The 18,762-nt window shown below is 35.6% G+C and overlaps 1 pseudogene; it reads left to right on the top strand.

Moving 5' to 3' along the window:
• The window catches only part of LOC138089041 (E3 ubiquitin-protein ligase Hakai-like), a 76,347-nt pseudogene extending 61,203 nt beyond the window's left edge, over positions 1-15,144 (top strand).
• The last annotated feature ends 3,618 nt before the right edge of the window (positions 15,145-18,762 follow it).

Below are 18,762 nucleotides of genomic sequence, written 5' to 3' on the forward strand. Positions count from 1 at the left end.
AAAAAACAATGAATATATGTATATGTATAACAGAGTCATTTCATTGTATACCTGAAACTAACATAACATTGCAAATTGACTATGTTCCAATACATCACATGAAGTAAAAAATAAATTTTCACAGAGAACAAGATGGAGGAATAGGTGGACATGGAGTACATCTCTCACCATGGATACATCAGGAATACATCTTCAGACACAGAAGTGCATGCAGAACACCAGCTGAGAGTGGACAGGCATACCTGATCAGAAGAAAAGAATATATAGAACCATGCAAAACTTGATATTAAGCCCTGAGACTTTGGAGTGGGAGCACTGACTCCAAGACCCTAGACTTCCAGAGAACTAACCCTAGGTATTATCAAATAATGAGAACTCACACAAAGGAACCCATTTCAATACAAGACCTGGCACCACCCAACCACCAGTAGCAAGCTGTGAAGGACACTTCATCGAAACAACAAACAAAACAAAAATACAAACCCAATCATCAGCTGACTGGATTACCACCTCACTCAGCCTTGCTCATAAGAAGAAAAGCAAACAAATAAACAGAAGCTCAGCACAAATCTCACCCTATGTGAAGCTTACACAAACCACTGGACCAAACCTAGGAGGGCAGAAACCAAAAGGAAGAATTCAAGCATGAAGCCTGGGAAAGGGAGACCTCAAACACAATAAGTCACAGAAAATAATAAAAAGGCAGAGAAATACTAAACAAATGAAGAAACAAACTAGAAATACAGAAGTCCAAATAAATGAAGAGCAAATAGGCAAACTACCTGAAAAAGAATTCAGACTGATGATAGCAAAGATGATAAAAAAAAAACCTTGAAAACAAAATGGAGAAAATGCAAGAATCAATTAACAAAGACCTAGAAGAATTAAAGAATAAACATGCAGAGACAAACAACACAATTACTGAAATTAAAAATACTCTAGAAAGAATCAATAGCAGAATATCTGAAGCAGAACAAATCAGTGAGCTGGAAGATAAAATGGTGGAAATAACTTCTGAAGAGCAGAATAAAGTAAAAAGAATGAAAAGAACTAAGGATAGTCTCAGAGACCTCTGGGATAATATCAAAGGCACCAACATTTGAATTATAGGTGTCCCAGAAGAAGAAGAGAAAAAGAAAGGGTATGAGAAAATTTTTGAAGAGATTATAGTTGAAAATTTCCCCAGCATGGAAAAGGAAATAGTCAATCAAGTCCAAGAGGCACAAAGAGTCCCATACAGGATAAACCCAAAGAGAAACATGCCAAGACACATACTAATCAAACTAATGGAGACTAAACACAAAGAAAGAGCATGAAAAGCAGCAAGGAAAAAGAAACAAGTAACATACAAGGGAAACCCCATATGCTTAACAGCTGATCTCTGCATGCCAGAAGGGAATGACAGAATATATTTAAAGTACTGAAAAGGAAAAATGTACAACCAAGATTACAGTACACAGCAAGGATCTCATTCAAAATTGATGGAGAACTAAAAATCTTTTCAGACAATCAAGAGTTAAAAGAATTCAGTATCACCAAACCAGCTTTACAACAAATGTTAAAGGGACTTATATAGTCAAGAAATACAAGAGAAGAAAAAAGAACTACAAAATCAACCTGAAACAATACAGAAAATGGCAATAGGAACATATATATTAACAATTACTTTAAATGTAAATGGATTAAATACTCCAACCAAAAGACACAGACTAGCTGAATGGATTAAAATATATATATGCTCTCTACAAGAAACCCACTTCAGACCTCAAGACACATAGACTGAAAGTGAGAGGGTGGAAAAATATATTCCATGCAAATGGGAAGCAAAAGAAAGCTGGAGTAGCAATCCTCATAGCAGGAAAAAAAGACCTTAAAATAAAGAAGATTATGAGAGATAAGGAAGGACACTACATAGCAATTAAAGAGGAAGACATAACAATCATAAATATCTATGCACCCAACATAGGAGCACCTCAATATGTAAGACAAACATTAACAGACATAAAAAGAGAAATTGACAGTAACCCAATAGTAGTGGAAGACTTTAACACCCACTCACACCATTGGACAGATCATCAAAACAAAATTAATAAGAAAACAGAAGTCTTAAATTATACATTAGATGAGATGGATCTCATTGATATTTTCAGGACATTCCATCCAAATGCAGAGGAATACACCTTCTTCTCAAGTATACATGGAACATTTTCCAGGATAGACCACATCTTGGGTCACAAATCAAACTTCAGTGAATTTAAGAAAATTGAAATTGTATCAAGCATCTTCTCTAATCACAATGCTATGAGACTAGATATCAATTACAAGAAAGAAACTGTAAGAAACACAAACACGTGGAGATTAAACAACACGTTTCTAAAAAACCAACAGGTTCCTGAAGAAGTCAGAAATCAAAAAATTTCTTGAAACAAATGACCATGAAAACACGACAACTCAAAACCTATGGAATGCAGCAAAAGCAATTCTAAGAGGGAGGTTTATAGTGGTACAATCCTACCTCAAGAAACAAGAAAAAACATCGAATAGAAAACCTAAGTTTACACATAAAATAACTGGAAAAAGAGCAAAAAACCCCCAATGTTAATAGAAGGAAACAAATCATAAAGATATGAGCAGAAATGAAAGAAACAATAGTAAAGATTAATAAAACTAAAAGCTTGTTCTTTGAGAAGATAAACAAAACTGACAAGCCTTTAGCCAGGCTCATCAAGAAAAAAAAGAAAGAAGAATCAAATCAACAAAATTAGAAATGAAAAAGGAGAGGTTACAACAGATAATGCAGAAATACAAATGATTATAAGAGACTATTATGAACATCTATATGGCAATAAAATGGATAACCTGGAAGATATGGACAGATTCTTAGAAAAGTTCAATAGAAGAAATAGAAATTATGAACAACCCATTTACAAGCACTGAAATTGAAGTTGTGGTCAAAAATCTCCTCCAAAAATGAAAGCCCGGGACCAAATTGCTTCACAGGAGAATTCTATCAAATATGCCTATCCTTCTAAAACTCTTTCAAAAGACTGCAGAGGAAGGAACCCTTCCAAACTCATTCTACGAGGCCACAATCACCCTGATACCAAAACCAGACAAAGACAACACAAAAAAGAAAACTACAGGTCAATATTACTGATGAACCTAGATGAACAAATCCTCAACAAAATTTTAGTCAACAGAATTGAGCAACACACCAAGATCAAGTAGGATTTATTCCAGGAATGCAAGGGTTCTTCAATATACACAAGTCAATCAATGTGATACACCATATTAATAACTTGAAAGATAAAAACCATATGATAACCTCAATAGATGCAGAAAAAGCCTTTGAAAAAATTCAGGACCCACTTATGATTAAAACTCTTCAAAAAATGGACATAGAAGAAACCTACCTCAACATAGTAAAGGCCATATGTGATAAGCCTACAGCAAATATTATTCTCAATGGTGAGAAACTGAAAGCATTCCCCTTAAGATCAGGAACAAGACAAGGATGTCCAATTTCACCACTATGGTTCAACATAGTTCTGGAAGCCTTAGCTACTGCAATCAGAGAAGAAAAAGTAACAAAGGGAATCCAGATCAGGAAAGAAGAAGTAAAGCTCTCATTGTTTGCAGATGATATGATACTGTACATAGAAAACTATAAAGATAATATCAGAAAATTACTAGAGCTAATCAGTGAATTTAGCAAACTTGCAGGATACAAAATCAATACAGAGAAATCATTTGCATTTCCATATACTAACAATTAAAAATCAGAAAGAGAAATTAATGAATCAAACCTATACACAATTGCAACAAAAAGAATTAAATGTCTAGGAATAAACTAACTTAAGGAGATGAAAGAACTGTACACAGAAAATTATAAGACACTAATGAAAGAAATCAAAGATGACATAAACAGACTGAGAGATATTCCATGTTCCTGGGTAGGAAGAATCAATATTGTGAACACAACTATACTACCAAATGCAATCTACAGATTGAATAAAATCCCTGTCATATTACCAATGGCACTTTTCACACAACTAGAACAAAAAATTTCACAATTCACATGGAAACACAAAAGATTGTGAATAGCCAAAGCAGCCTTGAGAAAGAATGGAGCTGGAGGAATCAACTTTCCTGACTTCAGATTATACTACAAAGCTACAGTCATCAAGACAGTATGGTACTGGCACAAAAACAGAAATATAGACCAATGGAACAAGATAGAAAGTTCAGAAATAAACCCGGGCATGTATGGGTACCTTATTTTTGACAAAGAAGGCAAGAATATGTAATGAGCCAAAGGGAGCCTCTTCAATAAATGATGCTGTGAAAACTGGACAGCTACATGTAAAAGAATGAAATTAGAACACTTTCTAACACCATACACAAAGATAAACTCAAAATGGATCGAAGACCTAAATGTAAGACCAGAAACTATAAAACTCTTAGAGGAAAACATAGGCAGAACACTTGATGACATAAATCAAAGCAAGATCCTCTATGACCCACCTCCTACAGTAACGGAAATAAAAACAAAAGTAAACAAGAGAGACCTGTTTAAACTTAAAAGCTTTTGCACAGCAAAGAAAACTATAAGTAGAGTGAAAAGACAACCCTCAGAATGGGAGAAAATAATAGCAAATGAAACAACTGACAAAGGATTAATTTCTAAAATATACAAGCAGCTCATACGAATCAATGCCAGAAAAACAAACAACCCAATCAAAAAGTGGGGAAAAAATCTAAACAGACATATCTCCAAAGAAAACATACAGATGGCTAACAAAGAGATGAAAAGATGCTCAACATCGCTCATTATTAGAGAAATGAAAATCAAAACCACAGTGAGATATCACCTCACACCAGTCAGAATGGCCATCATCAAAATGTCTACAAACAGTAAATGCTGTAGAGGGTGTGCACACTTGTGGGAATGTAAACTGATTCAGCCACTATGGAAGATGGTATGGAGATTCCTTAAAAACCTAGAAATAAAACCACCATATGACCCAGCAATCCCACTCCTAGGAATATTCCCTGAGGAAACCAGGGTTGAAAATGATAAATGTATCCCATTGTTCATTGCAGCACTATTTACAATGGCTAAAACATGGAAGCAACCTAGATGTCCATTAACAAATGAATGGATAAAGAAGTTGTGATACATATACACAGTGAAATATTACTCAGCCATAAAAAGGAATGCATTTGAGTCAGTTCTGATGAGGTGGATGAACCTAGAACCTACAATACAGAGTGAAATGAGTCAGAAAGAGAAAGGTAAATATCATATTCTAATGCACATATAGAGAATCTAGAAAAAATGGTACTGAAGAATTTATTTACAGGGCAGCAATGGAGAAACAGACATAGAGACTAGACTTATGGGGATAGGGGAGGAGATGCCGAGATGTATAGAAAAAGTAACATGGAAACCTATATTACCGTATGTAAAATAGATAGCAATGAGAATTTGCTGTATGGCTCAGGAAACTCAAACAGGGGGCCTGTATCAATCGAGAGGGGTTGATGGGGTGGGAGATGGGGGGAGGTTCAAAAGGGAGGCCATATATGTATACCTATGGCTGATTCATGTTGAGATTTCACAGAAAACAAAATTCTGTAAAGCAATTATCCTTCAACAAAAAATTAATTAAAAAAATAAATTTTTATTCCAAGATGGTTAGAGAAAGCCAACACCAAAGTTCCACATTTCAATATTGTAAAAACACTAATCAAATGATCATTTCAGTTCAGTTCAGTTCAGTCGCTCAGTTGTGTCTGACGCTTTGTGACCCCATGAAGTACAGCATGCCAGGCCTCCCTGTCCATCACCAACTCCTGGAGTTCACTCATTTAGTATATTCCAAGTGAATAAAGATGTTTTAATTTTTAATTATTAAGGATAATTTAAGAAGACCTGGAGGAAAAATGATAATTTTGTAGTTTGTGGCTTTATTAGATAGAACAAAAAAAATGCTACCATACTGTGTAAATTGTTATATTTAACTGGCAAAAATTTTATAATTTTAAAAATTAGGCTTTAAAATTTTATAGATTTTTGAAACAAATATTAGTAAACTATATGGTTCCAAACATTGCATATACATTTCCAATAAGTATGTGCTTAACAAAGATATTTTCATTAGATAAATTTAGAAAAAGGTGTTTTTGATATATCATCATAATCTACAAATTATCCTCTGCCCTCAAAAGAGTTTTTACTGTTTGAAATACAGATAACCAATGTTTTTGAGTTAATAATGTGGAATGTGTCATGAGAAAATAAAAACCTAAGATCCACAAAATGTATTATTTTTTTATTAATAAATTATTTTTCTGGTGAGACCCCAATACTGTAACCACTAGCATATTTGATACTTAAATGAAGTAGAATTACATTTAAATTTATCAATCAGTGTATCCACATTTCAAGTGCTCAGTCACTGAATATGGCCAGTGACTATCATATTGGACAGCATGGTGGAATATTTCCATCGTTGCTGAAGAAATATTAAGCAATGCTGTGGGAGAGATTATTTTTGAATGCACCTGCTGAAATGCCAAAGATGCTACATTAACATATTTCTTTTCAGTTACTACCATGTAACATAGGACAATCAGAATTCTCTGCTCCAGTTATCTCCTCCAGAAAATAACCCTTCTAAGATTTCCTGTCTCCCAGCTTTCACATGAGGGTTAGATGTGTAATGCAGGTAAAGTGCCAAGTGTACTTATGTGGTATATGTAAGTGCTACTGTGGAAATAAATAATTATCCTTATTCTATGAAGAACCATGGAACTCTGTTTCTTAATTGTCACAATTTAAAAATCCCTCCTACTTTCCAGGTACATTGTCATGTTGATGATAATTTCCTTCTTTCAGCCTGCCTCCAAGCCAAACTACTATGCCAACCAGTTTGCTTTCCTTAGACACAACACACACACACACACACAGTGGGAGCAAGGCCAGTGTTCAACTTCTGTCAGTTCATCCTTTTGCCATTTTTCTACAAGTCGTTGTGTCCACACGAGCCATGATAAGCCCCAAAACAAGGTTGAGCCTATAATTTGTCTTCCAAATGAGGTTAAAGTGTGCATAAATATTGTTTTAGAGTACAACCTTGAAATGGAAATTATCTGAAGCAATGTGATAAATTAGGGTTATTCTGAGTAATCCTTTCAGCCCTAGAAGAAGCAGAGTAGAACCTGAAGTCCTTGACCTATAGCTTTCTCTATTGTGCCCTAAATGAAAATTCCCATCTTATCATTTGATCCTACATCCCTGGACACTGACACTCCTATTTCATAGATGGCACACATGACATTTACTCAAAAGCAGGGTGAAGGTAGAGTAGCTTTAATAGGGTGAAGTCGCTATTCATTTTCTCTCTAGCTTTTTCTCATCACTTCAGGGTTTTTTTTTTTTTTTTCTTCTCTATTCTTGCTTCAAATTTCCTCTGTACTATAATGAAGTGAAAAATGTACAGCCATTGACACTTTAATCATTATCAAAATATACAGAAGGATTAAGTGACTTACTGTATATTATCCTCTAATCACTGTTTATTCTATGATTCTTAAGGGCCCAGAAAGTGCCCCACAGTTTGTGTGTAGAAGTATCTACTTGATTTGCCTTGATATAAAGGAAAGTGACCTTAGTGTTTTCTCCATAAATGGGGATGAAACAGCATCTCTCGACACTAGTCCCACATCTCTAGACACTGGACACTATTTCCTGCTTGCCAAGATTTCCACGTATTATATAAAGCACATATTCACCTCCTCTCGCAGCATCTTCTACTACGCTCTAGCCTCTGGGTGTTTACATTTCAGCAATTCTTTGTGCTGTGATAGTCACATACCAGTACTATTGTCTGTGGTTTTATATTGACTTAGCTGCATGCAGTTTTCTTAATTGTCAACATCACTGCCCATTGTTTATTTCTTGTTATATTTCTCCATAAATAAATATTGTTAATGTACACATTATATACCTTTATATCCAGAAATGAGAAGTGAAATGTTTAACCTTGTCATGATTTACTTTCCAGCTGGAGAGCTGTTAATAATGTAAGATTACATAAACCCCTGTAAACATAATGTGATTGGGCATTACTCTATATCAAAGCAATCTTTTTATAATAATTTCCCAAATAACTGATTGTTGTGTGCACAGATCTTCCCAGGTATATAAAATAGACTTTGAAATATATCTTGACCACTCATTACCTCCTCCCGTGATGAAAACTCATCATATTAAAGACAAATTTCACATTATGCAGTTTTATTAAAAGGTAGTATGTTTTTCACTACTCTATTCTTATGTGTCTTTATACAAATTATCATGTATCAGTAATATGACAGAATTTAAGGGGGCAAAATTTCATTTTAATTAATGTCACCATTACTACAATGACACCTGCATAAAAATATACAAATGATCTAGAATCAGTTCTTTTTTTAAACAATGTAATTATTGAATACTTACTATACATTCCACACTATGCTATGTTTAAGCCTTGCATATTTGTTTAGCATATGTAATAGAAATTAGTGAGTCTTCATTCTTCATATTTGGGTTACACAGATAACTACCTTCACTTTTAGAATATTTTATTTTCATAATGATGAATGTACCTTTCCAGGTCATACCTGTGTTACTTCTGACTGCTAATGTTTAAGCTGCATTAAATCTACTTTCATTGAACATCTTGAGTATAAATCCTATATGCTCATAAAAATGAACTATAATCTATGTCAGATAATGATCATTTTAGAGGTGCAATTTTAAATGATCTGAAAATTTTGATGTTTTATTGCTTCCAGAATTGGCTTCATTATTTGACTTTTTGTCCTTTTCCAGGGAATAAGCTGGAATTTTAGGCATAAATTCCATGATATTATAAAAAACTTATTGGGGAAGCTCAGGAGCTTGTGTCCAAGGCAGCAATATTTGGCTTGGATGAAGTGAATGAAATATTTTTATTTTATTGATGTAGGTTTGATAATTTACACACTAATTTCCAAAGTTCCTCAAAGTTTGTCACTCAAAGGCTTTGGATCAGTTCATTTCAGTTGCTCAGTCGTGTCTGACTCTTTGCGACCCCATGCACTGTAGCATGCTAGGCTTCCCTGTCCTTCACCAACTCCCAGAGTATATTTAAACTCATGTCCATTGAGTTGGTGATGCCATCCAACCATCTCATCTTCTGTTGTCCTCTTCTGCTCCTGCCTTCAACTTTACCCAGCATCAGGGTCTTTTCAAATGAGTCAGTTCTTTGCATTAAGTGGCCAAAATATTGGAGCTTTGGCTTCAGCATCAGTCCTTCAAATGAATATTCAGGACTGATTTCCTTTAGGATGAACTGATTGGATCTCCGTGCAATGCAAGGGACTCTCAAAAGTCTTCTCCAACACCACAGTTCAAAACCATCAATTCTTCAGGGCTCAGCTTTCTTTATAGTCCAACTCTCACATCCATCCATGACTACTGGAAAAACAATAGCTTTGACTAGACACACCTTTGTTGGTAAAATAATGTCTCTACTTTTTAACATGTTGTCTAGGTTGGTCATAACTTTTCTTCCAAGGAGCTGCTGCTGCTAACTCGCTTCAGTCATGTTGGATTCTGTGTGACCCCAAAGACAGCAGCCCACCAGGCTCCCCCATCCTGGGGATTCTCCAGGCAAGAACACTGGAGTGGGTTGCCATTTCCTTCTCCAATGCATGAAAGTTAAAATTGAAAGTGAAGGAGGTCAGTTGTGTCCGCCTCTTCACGACCCCATGGACTGCAGCCTACCAAGCTCCTCCGTCCATGGGATTTTCCAGGCAAGAGTACTGCAGTGGGTTGCCATTGCCTTCTCCACCTCCGAAGAGCAACTGTCTTTTAATTTCTTGGCTGCAGTCACTACCTGCAGTTATTTTGGAGCCCAAAGAATGAAGTCTGCCATTGTTTCCACAGTTTCCCCATCTATTTGCCATGAAGTGATGGGACCAGATGCCATGATCTTAGTTTTTTGAATGGCTTAGCAGGCATCTTTACCACTGAGCAACCTGGGAAGCCCTGTATATGTAAGTGTGTGTATATTTGGATTTTTTTTTTTGAATGCTGAATTTTTTCCTGGATACATCATTATGTATGCCAAAATTCATTAGAATTATTTGGCAGTTTGCTAGTGTTTCTCCATTTAAAAATATGTAATTTTCTTAGACTGACTTTAACTTTTAATGTAACATTTTATTTATCTTTGTTTATTTTTCCTATTCTGGTTCCTTTCTTATACTTTGTTGTTTTTTCTGAAAATAAAACTAATTAAATGTAAGCCATATAGGTTCGCATATTTTTATACTTAAATTTTTCATTATTTGTATAATACAACTGATTCTTTAGATATATCTGTTCAAGAGGAATGAACACAGAATACACCTTTTTAAAATATTCACAAACCCACTGTTTCTTAGGTTACCGTTCTTTCACAGAAGTTACTTTGTCATCAGTTATGCAAAATATTCACTGAAAACTTTCAGAAGCTCATATTTTTCAAATTTCTGTGCCTTAAACTATCTTTGTTTCTTTGTTTTGTTTTTCTCTTTTATTGGTTCTCAGTTTTATTGTATCTACAACAGATGATAAAATGATATACTATAGACAGAAAAGGAGAAGGCAATGGCACCCCACTCCTGTACTCTTGCCTGGAAAATCCCATGGACAGAGGAGCCTGGTAGGCTGCAGTCCATGGAGTTGCTAAGAGTCGGGCACGACTGAGCAACTTCCCTTTTACTTTTCACTTTCATGCATTGGAGAAGGAAATGGCAACCCACTCCAGTATTCTTGCCTGGAGAATCCCAGGGACAGAGGAGCCTAGTGGGCTGCTGTCTATGGGGTGGCACAGAGTCAGACACGACTGAAGCAACTTAGCAGCAGCAGCAGCATAGACAGAAAATTAATTTTTAAGTTTTTTAATAAAGACTGATCAACGATTTAAACTTCTGGCAAATATGACCATGTTCTTCAACATCTGCAGAAAGTGTCAGGAAATTCAAAGTTTGTAAACACTTTTCTACATGGCATATTCAAAAATTCACAAGCACATATGATCATTACTTTTCTACATATTAAATAACATTAACAGTGAAAAAAAAAAAAAAGGTAGCTGTTGAAATCTATATAGAGGTTCCCAGGTGGTACCATGATAAAAATCTACCCACCAATATGAGAGACACAAGACATGGGTTCAATCCCTAGGTTTGGGAAAATCCCCTGGAGTAGGAAATGACAAACCACTCTGATATTCTTGCCTGGAAAATTCCATGGACAGAAGAACCTTGCAGGCTACAGTTCAGGGGGTCACAGTTGCAAAGGGTCACAATAGCAGAGAGACATGATTAAGTGAGCACAAGCATAAACAAGCACAATGAAGTCTATAACAAGTACCATGCTAGGTAGATAAGTAATAAATTTTGCCCTGAATTTGTTTTGCTCAACAGTATGATTTGATTTCTGAACAACTGACTGAAATATTATATATATATATATATCTCAAAGTTTATGCATACACTGTTTTAAAATGTATCCTGTTCCAGAAGAGCCTTTCTTCAGGAGAGTCTTACTTTGTGCCACCAAACCCTGTTTTGCCCAATGTTTTTGTTGCATCATTTATCTGTTTTAAACTTGGTTTTCCTTAAAAGCCAGTTTTTTGTTTTTTTTTTTTTTTTTTTTTTTCTGTTTAAGATGCTTCCCAAACTTAACCTATTGGCTAAATGATTTTAGATGAAGGAAATTATTTGAAAATTATGTAATATTTTAATATTCTGCTATTGCTTCAAAAAACCACTCTGCTTTCACATGCTATTATACTTTATTTCTTTATATAGATAAATAAAAGCCTAAAGGCAGGCCCTAGCACTAGCAAGAAAGTTGGGTATAAATGGCGGCCCACATACCATATGTCCAGATACTTAAAAGTTAAAATCCAGTTAACAGATTGTGAAATAAAGTATATTCTGTCCTTCTGCCTTGACATATATCTTCATAAAGTCCTGGAAATCCAGGATTGAATTTGAAAATATTGGACTTCTTATAGCTCTAGAATAAAGTATGATATTATGTAGAGAGTCAGCCTGATTGCAGTCCACATTCTGTTCCCATCCATGGCTCCTTTCTGCACTGTGAGAAGCTCAGAAAATATTGCAGGTGGGCCAGTTGCCCATAAGACCAAGTTTTGTTCATATACCCTGAAAACAAATTGAGTTGGCCACTATGTCTGTGAACAGACCTGGGGTAAATGTCCATGCAAACTCCGGTATTGGTCTTAGAACCATTTGAATTTAGAATTTCACTCTCAAGTATCCTGTGTATGACCTCCAAAAGTAGAGGCACAGGCTCTAAGTGGAAACGTTCCCTTGGCCAACGGGGAGTGGTATGTGTAGAAATGGAATCTAGTAGACTGCAAAACATGGAACTTATACAGACGACCTTTCTCCATGCTAAAAAGACAGTGGTGCATTGGCGAAATTCTTGTCTCCAAGTGCACTAGCAAAATATCCCAGATGCAATGGAACAGAAACACTCACAGACTGATTTAAGGTGATCAGAACATATTACTTCTCAAACTAAATTGAAGTTCACAAAGAGAAGCAAGAAGAAAGATACTAGGGGGATAAACACACAGGGAAAAGTACTTATTGGTGGAAGAATCATACTACCTGAATCCTGAGATATGCAATGGTCATACTCCTTCTCAGTCTCTCTCTCTTCCCCTCTTTCTTTTCGCCTCTCCTTTACTCTCTCCTCCTCAACAGCTTCTCCAAATATAGCTTGGGTATAAAAATGAGAATCAAAATTTGAACAAATGGATTCCAACAGATGGAACCATGGCTGGGCCAGCGATAACACACATCTTTTACTACAAAGATGCACAAAAATAAGTAAAATATGCTTTACCAACATCTGTAACTTGCCAATTTTTTGAGCTGAGCTGGTGGCCAAAATAGAACTGTACTAAGTGTAGCCAAACTCATGTCCATTGAGTCAGTGATGCCATCCAGCCATCTCATCCTCTGTCTTCCCCTTCTCCTAATGCCTTCAATCAGTCCCAGCATCAGGGTCTTTTCCAGGGAGTCAACTCTTCACATCAGATGGCCAAAGTACTGGAGTTTCAGCTTCAGCATCAGTCCTTCCAATGAATATTCAGGACTGATTTCTTTTAGGATGGACTGGTTGGATCTCCTTGCAGTCCAAGGGACTCTAAAGAGTCTTCTCCAACACCACAGTTCAAACGCATCAATTCTTCAGCACTCAGCTTTCTTTATGGTACAACTCTCACATCCATACATGACTACTGGAAAAACCATAGCTTTGACTGGATGGACGTTTGCTGGCAAAGTGATGTCTCTGCTTTTTAATAGGTTGTCTAGGTTGATCATAACTTTTCAAGGAGAAAGTGTCTTTTAATTTCATGGTTGCAGTCACTACCTGAAGTGATTTTGGAGGCCCCCAAAATAAAGTCCGTCACTGTTTCCATTGTTTCCCCATCTATTTGCCATGAAGTGATGGGACCAGATGCCATGAAGTGATGGGACCAGACGCCATGAGCTTGGTTTTCTGATTGTTGAGTTTTAATTGAAATTTTTCACTCTCCTCTTTCACTTTCATCAAGAGGCTCTTTAGTTCTTTTCTTTCTGCCATAAGAGTGGTGTCATCTGCATATCTGAGGTTATTGATATTTCTCCTGGCAATTCTGAATCTTGGAGGATGAAAATGTCCATACTCCTCCGATTGCCCCACCACCAGTTGAAATCCCTGATCATTTTATAATGCCACGAGACAAACACCACATGAGCCATATTCTATCAAAGCGACATATCATGATGCCAGCACCTCCTTTGCAACATGTGCCCCGTGAGCACTATAATCAGCCACACGAGGATATTCATGCTCCTCCAGCAGAACTGTTCCACTTCTACCTTGCTCAGTCAAGAAATCTTCCTAAGTGAACAAGGATTTAATATTCAACAAAATTCAACAGCAACTTAATAATTCTCCTGATTCAGGATGACTCCAATTCAGGTGCTAAAGAACTACCACCTACTGCTCTAGCATCTGCTCACCATGATCCTGAATATCAAGGTAAACTGCTGGCCTCACACTCTTGAAAGGTTGTTGCTGAACAACACAAAGATGTCAGGATTCTTGGCCTCTGGAGGAGAAGAATTCAATCAGGGGCCAGAGACCAGGCTTGATCACTCAGAGCTTTTGTGTAATAAAGTTTTATTAAAGTATAAAGGAGATAGAGAAAGCTTCTGACATAGGCATCAGAAGGGGGCAGAAAGAGTACCCCCTTGCTAGTGTTAGCCATGGAGTTATATACTCTCTAAGTAGTTATTACAGTGAATCAAAAGAATGTCTGGAGGTTATAAAAACCTCACTAAACCTACTCCCATAATTTACACCTTAAGATGACAGGATTAGCCAGAAGGTTTTTTCCAGAGACTGTCTTCAAGCAGGATACATTATAGTTATATAATCTTAAGGAATGTACAGGGACAAAAATGTTTGTCCTTTCTTCCTCCTTGAGAATTCCAGACCCCTCTCTCCTTGAGGACCCCTAGACTTCTTATCAACCTGCCTAGGAAATGACTCTCTCACTCTTATCATATTATGCCTCCACAGCCACAATATGTACTACCCCAACGTCCTCCACCACCAATAAACCATTCAGTGCCATAGCCTCCCCAGGCCACAGGTACTCCTCACTTGATGTATAGCTGAGTTCCACCTCCACCAATGACCTCTGCTCCACCACCAATTACCCCTCCCCTGGGCATATCATTGCCCAGATGCCAGCGTATGTGAATCATCCTCCAGGACCTCTCCCACCTCAACGTGGAGGTCCTCCTATAACTGTACCTCCTCCTCACCATTATAACCCTCATGCTTCACCCCAGTTCACTGAAGATCAAGGAACCCTGAGCTTTCTATTTATACAACCAAGGGGAACCAATCCTGGTATGTAGCCTTCACCAAGAGGGCCACCTCCTCCACAAATGCAGGGTCCTCCTTCTCAAACCCCACTTTCTGAACTACATCATCCCTATCAGACAAGATATAGACCATATTACCAATAATAATAGTATTCTGAACTGAACGTATGATGAGGAAGCAAAACTTCCCCAAGCCTTGACTGGGGAAGGAGAACACCTCATACTGAGGTGGCTAAAAACATTTAGGGTCTTGTCTCTTGAAGTGGTTTTAAATCTTGACTTAGGGTTGATATCAAGTACTATACTACAGTGCGGATAAGTAGCTAAGTTGAACACCGCTATATTTTAACATCTTTGTTCCCCTGTTGCGGTACATTGACCCACAGGTGAACATTTGTAAAAATTTTGAAAAAAAAAATTTCATTGTTCTACTTTCAAAGGTAAACTCAACCTTTGATTTTTCTTTTGAAACATTTTGTTAATTTGTGTAAAAAGATTAAATTTTATTATGGCTGTAAAAGGTTATTTTATGTGAATTCAAGTGCAGTCACATATTGTTTTTTAAACCATGTGTTTTACCACTAATTTCTCAGAGATACAATAAAATCCTAAAAGTAAAAATATAAAAAGAAAATAGACAAAATAAAGCATCCTATAAGTGCATCTATATATTGTGGGTAAAGAGATTACTTATTATCTCTGTTTAATTTTTCTTATTAATCTTGTCATTTTTTATGTTGTTTCTATCAAAATTGAGCATTTCCAAATAGTATGCAATCTCACATCATGCCTTAGGGTTTCCACCTCCTTCTTAGAGTAAAAACTGTTTTTCAAACGTTTTTAATGATAAATCTTTCATTTTTTTATATGACATTTTAAAATGTTTTATATCAGGCATCACAAATTATGATGGAAAAGAATTAAAAATGCTACAAAATTATAAGATTGTTTTCCCTTACTTTTAATCTGCCAATCCCCTGCTTTACTATCCCTCTCTCTCTTTTTGATCTGAAAGTCTATTGTGTTAACCAAACACAAATAGACAAATTACACTAAGGCAGACAACGAAACACAGGTATTCATCAACATACTTGACTTTTTTTTTTTTTTCCAGTTATTTGAAATGCTCCACTGTGGAAGTCTAAATTAAAAAAACAAAGTAGAGGAATATATCAAGCTTAGCTCTGTCACTATGCATTAGCAAAGGTCAAATTTCCACATATGAGATGTTTTAAAGCAAAGAATCAAGGTACATTTTTAATGAAATATGCTCAATATTCCTTTTATCAATCAAAAGGAATGAAGATAATTTTATCTTTAGTTCATCAGTGATAAGCACTTCCATGCACTTCCACAGTTGTAATATAATTCATGACACACTTTTATTCTAAATACTTGTCAGAGTCTATTAAACATCATTTCTTTCAACTTTACCTTTCAACTAGAAGTGAACAAATAACTTTTGAATATTTAGCAGTTTCTGTTTTCCAAAAGATCCTCATTAATTCACGTTTAGCTAAAGCTCTTCATGCAATGAATGTCTGTTATTCAGAACTATATGCCCAGCAACAGAATGCTCCATTAACTTCTTGTATTTTTTTCTTCAATAAGCAAATTTTATCAAAGTTCGTAGGGTTCTAAAATTCTTTACAATTAAATCTTAAACAATTAATTGTTCACAATAATTTACATGAGTTCTTTTTCACTTACCTTTTTATTTGTATTAATTTATGCCTAGATATGGGCTTCCCTGGTGGCTCAGTTGCTTAGAAAGTGCCTGCAATGCAGGAGACACAGGTTTGATCTCTGGGTTGGGAAGATCCCCTGGAGAAGGAAACAGCAACCCCCTCCAGTATTCTGGCCTGGAGAATTCCATGGACAGAGGAGTCTGGAGGGCTACAGTCCTTGGGATTACAAGTGTCAGACACAACTGAGTGATTTAACATACCTATAGATACACTCACATGCAAATAAGATATTGTTTATTTTTCAGTATGGTAGAAAATGGCAATATCAAAGTCATTAGTATAATTAGAATCAGTTCAATACCAGATGTTATTATACTCTATTTTGTTTCTTTTCTTTTGATATTTTTGAAGTAGACAATTAAACCAAATCTACCCCACACTTCATAGTACATCATTGTCTTTGGTCTGTGAAAGCCTAATCTTTGCTTTGTTGGAAGAGTATATGTCAGTGGTACTGGGGATAGTGTTAGGAACAGAACCCTCATATTCCCTGGCCACACTCTGATGGTGGAGGCAGAATAATGAAGATAGGTTTTTAATTTATGTCAGTAATAAGTGCCACCGAGAAAAATAAACAAGAGAGGTGATAAAAAAAAAAAAATGCTGGGACAGGGCAAAAGTGGACTCTTGTCTGAAAATGATTCCCTGATAAGTTAATACATGTAAGAAGAGTGGACAACTCATGAGGATATGAGCATTAAAAATAAGTAATAATAATAATATCAATAGCTTTAAAACGGAGAAACTGATGTTTAGGAATAATTCTGGTGCAGCTGATGCATCAATGATAGAGTATTAGAAGATGAAACCATAGAAGTGTGAGTGGGAAAATCATATTGAAATATTAGACCAGTTAAGTACTTTGGCTTTCACTCTCTTTGAAATGGGAAAGTTTGCATGGATTCAAGCAGCGAAGAGACATGATCTGACAGTCTTTCAGTAGATCATTGTGGTTGCATTGGAAATATCACACTAAAGGGAGGGAAGGACAGAAACAAGGACACCATTTGGATGCATTTACTAAATTCCAGGTGTTGTATTGTGAAATCTGAACCAGGATTATAGGAATAGAGGAGGAGTTTGGGAGGTATTAAATACATGGATCCTGGCCTCAGAGGACCTGGGTTCTAAATTCAATTTATAAACACAGTGTTAAGATATTGTAAAAGTTACATAGTCTCTCCTAATTTCAGGATTCTCATCTATAAATGAAATTTATATATATATAAATAAGTAGTTGATGTAAAGTGTAATACTCAATAGAATTAAATTAAATAATATATTACATTTTTTAATATTTGATATGGATAGGAGACATGATGGAATGAATGAGAAAATGAACTAAGGTGGGTATACTCAAAACCACTGATTTGTACACTTTTAAATGAATGAATTTTATAGCATGTGAATTATGACTTGATAATAAAATAATAGAAAATAAATGAAGATAATGGTTTTCTGAATATATATATATATATATGCATACAGATCTTTTAGAACCATATTCACGTTTTACATACTGAAAAAAAAAATCAAAGAGGGAAAGAAAGCTCAAAATTGAACTCAAATAGAGGTAAACAAATCATTCAATTATAAGTAAATAACATAACCATAACACATATAAACAGAAAGAAGGGACAAACTTAGATAAGTATGGAATAGAACATTCTGAGCATCTATGTGAAGCTGAAGCCAAAAAAGAACAGTATGTAAGTATTGTACTTCTGTTAGTACATTTGTTACTCAGAACTTGATTTAAGAATTGAAGTTATTTTATGTATATTCTAGGGTTTAGTAAATAAGTAAATATATTGTGTATAAATATGTATCAAATATATTAGAGATGTCAGTATTAACTCTTGTTTATACAGCTTTATATATAAAGACAGACAGCCCATGGGGTTACAAAGTCAGACATAACTTAGCCATTGAACAACAGAGTGAAAGAGAGGTAGATTTATGGATGTATGAGAAGATTTTTAAATTAAGTAATAAATATTATTTTAACTCATTT

Source organism: Capricornis sumatraensis, chromosome 12 (assembly GCF_032405125.1).
Source record: "Capricornis sumatraensis isolate serow.1 chromosome 12, serow.2, whole genome shotgun sequence".
NCBI classification, from domain to species: domain Eukaryota; kingdom Metazoa; phylum Chordata; class Mammalia; order Artiodactyla; family Bovidae; genus Capricornis; species Capricornis sumatraensis.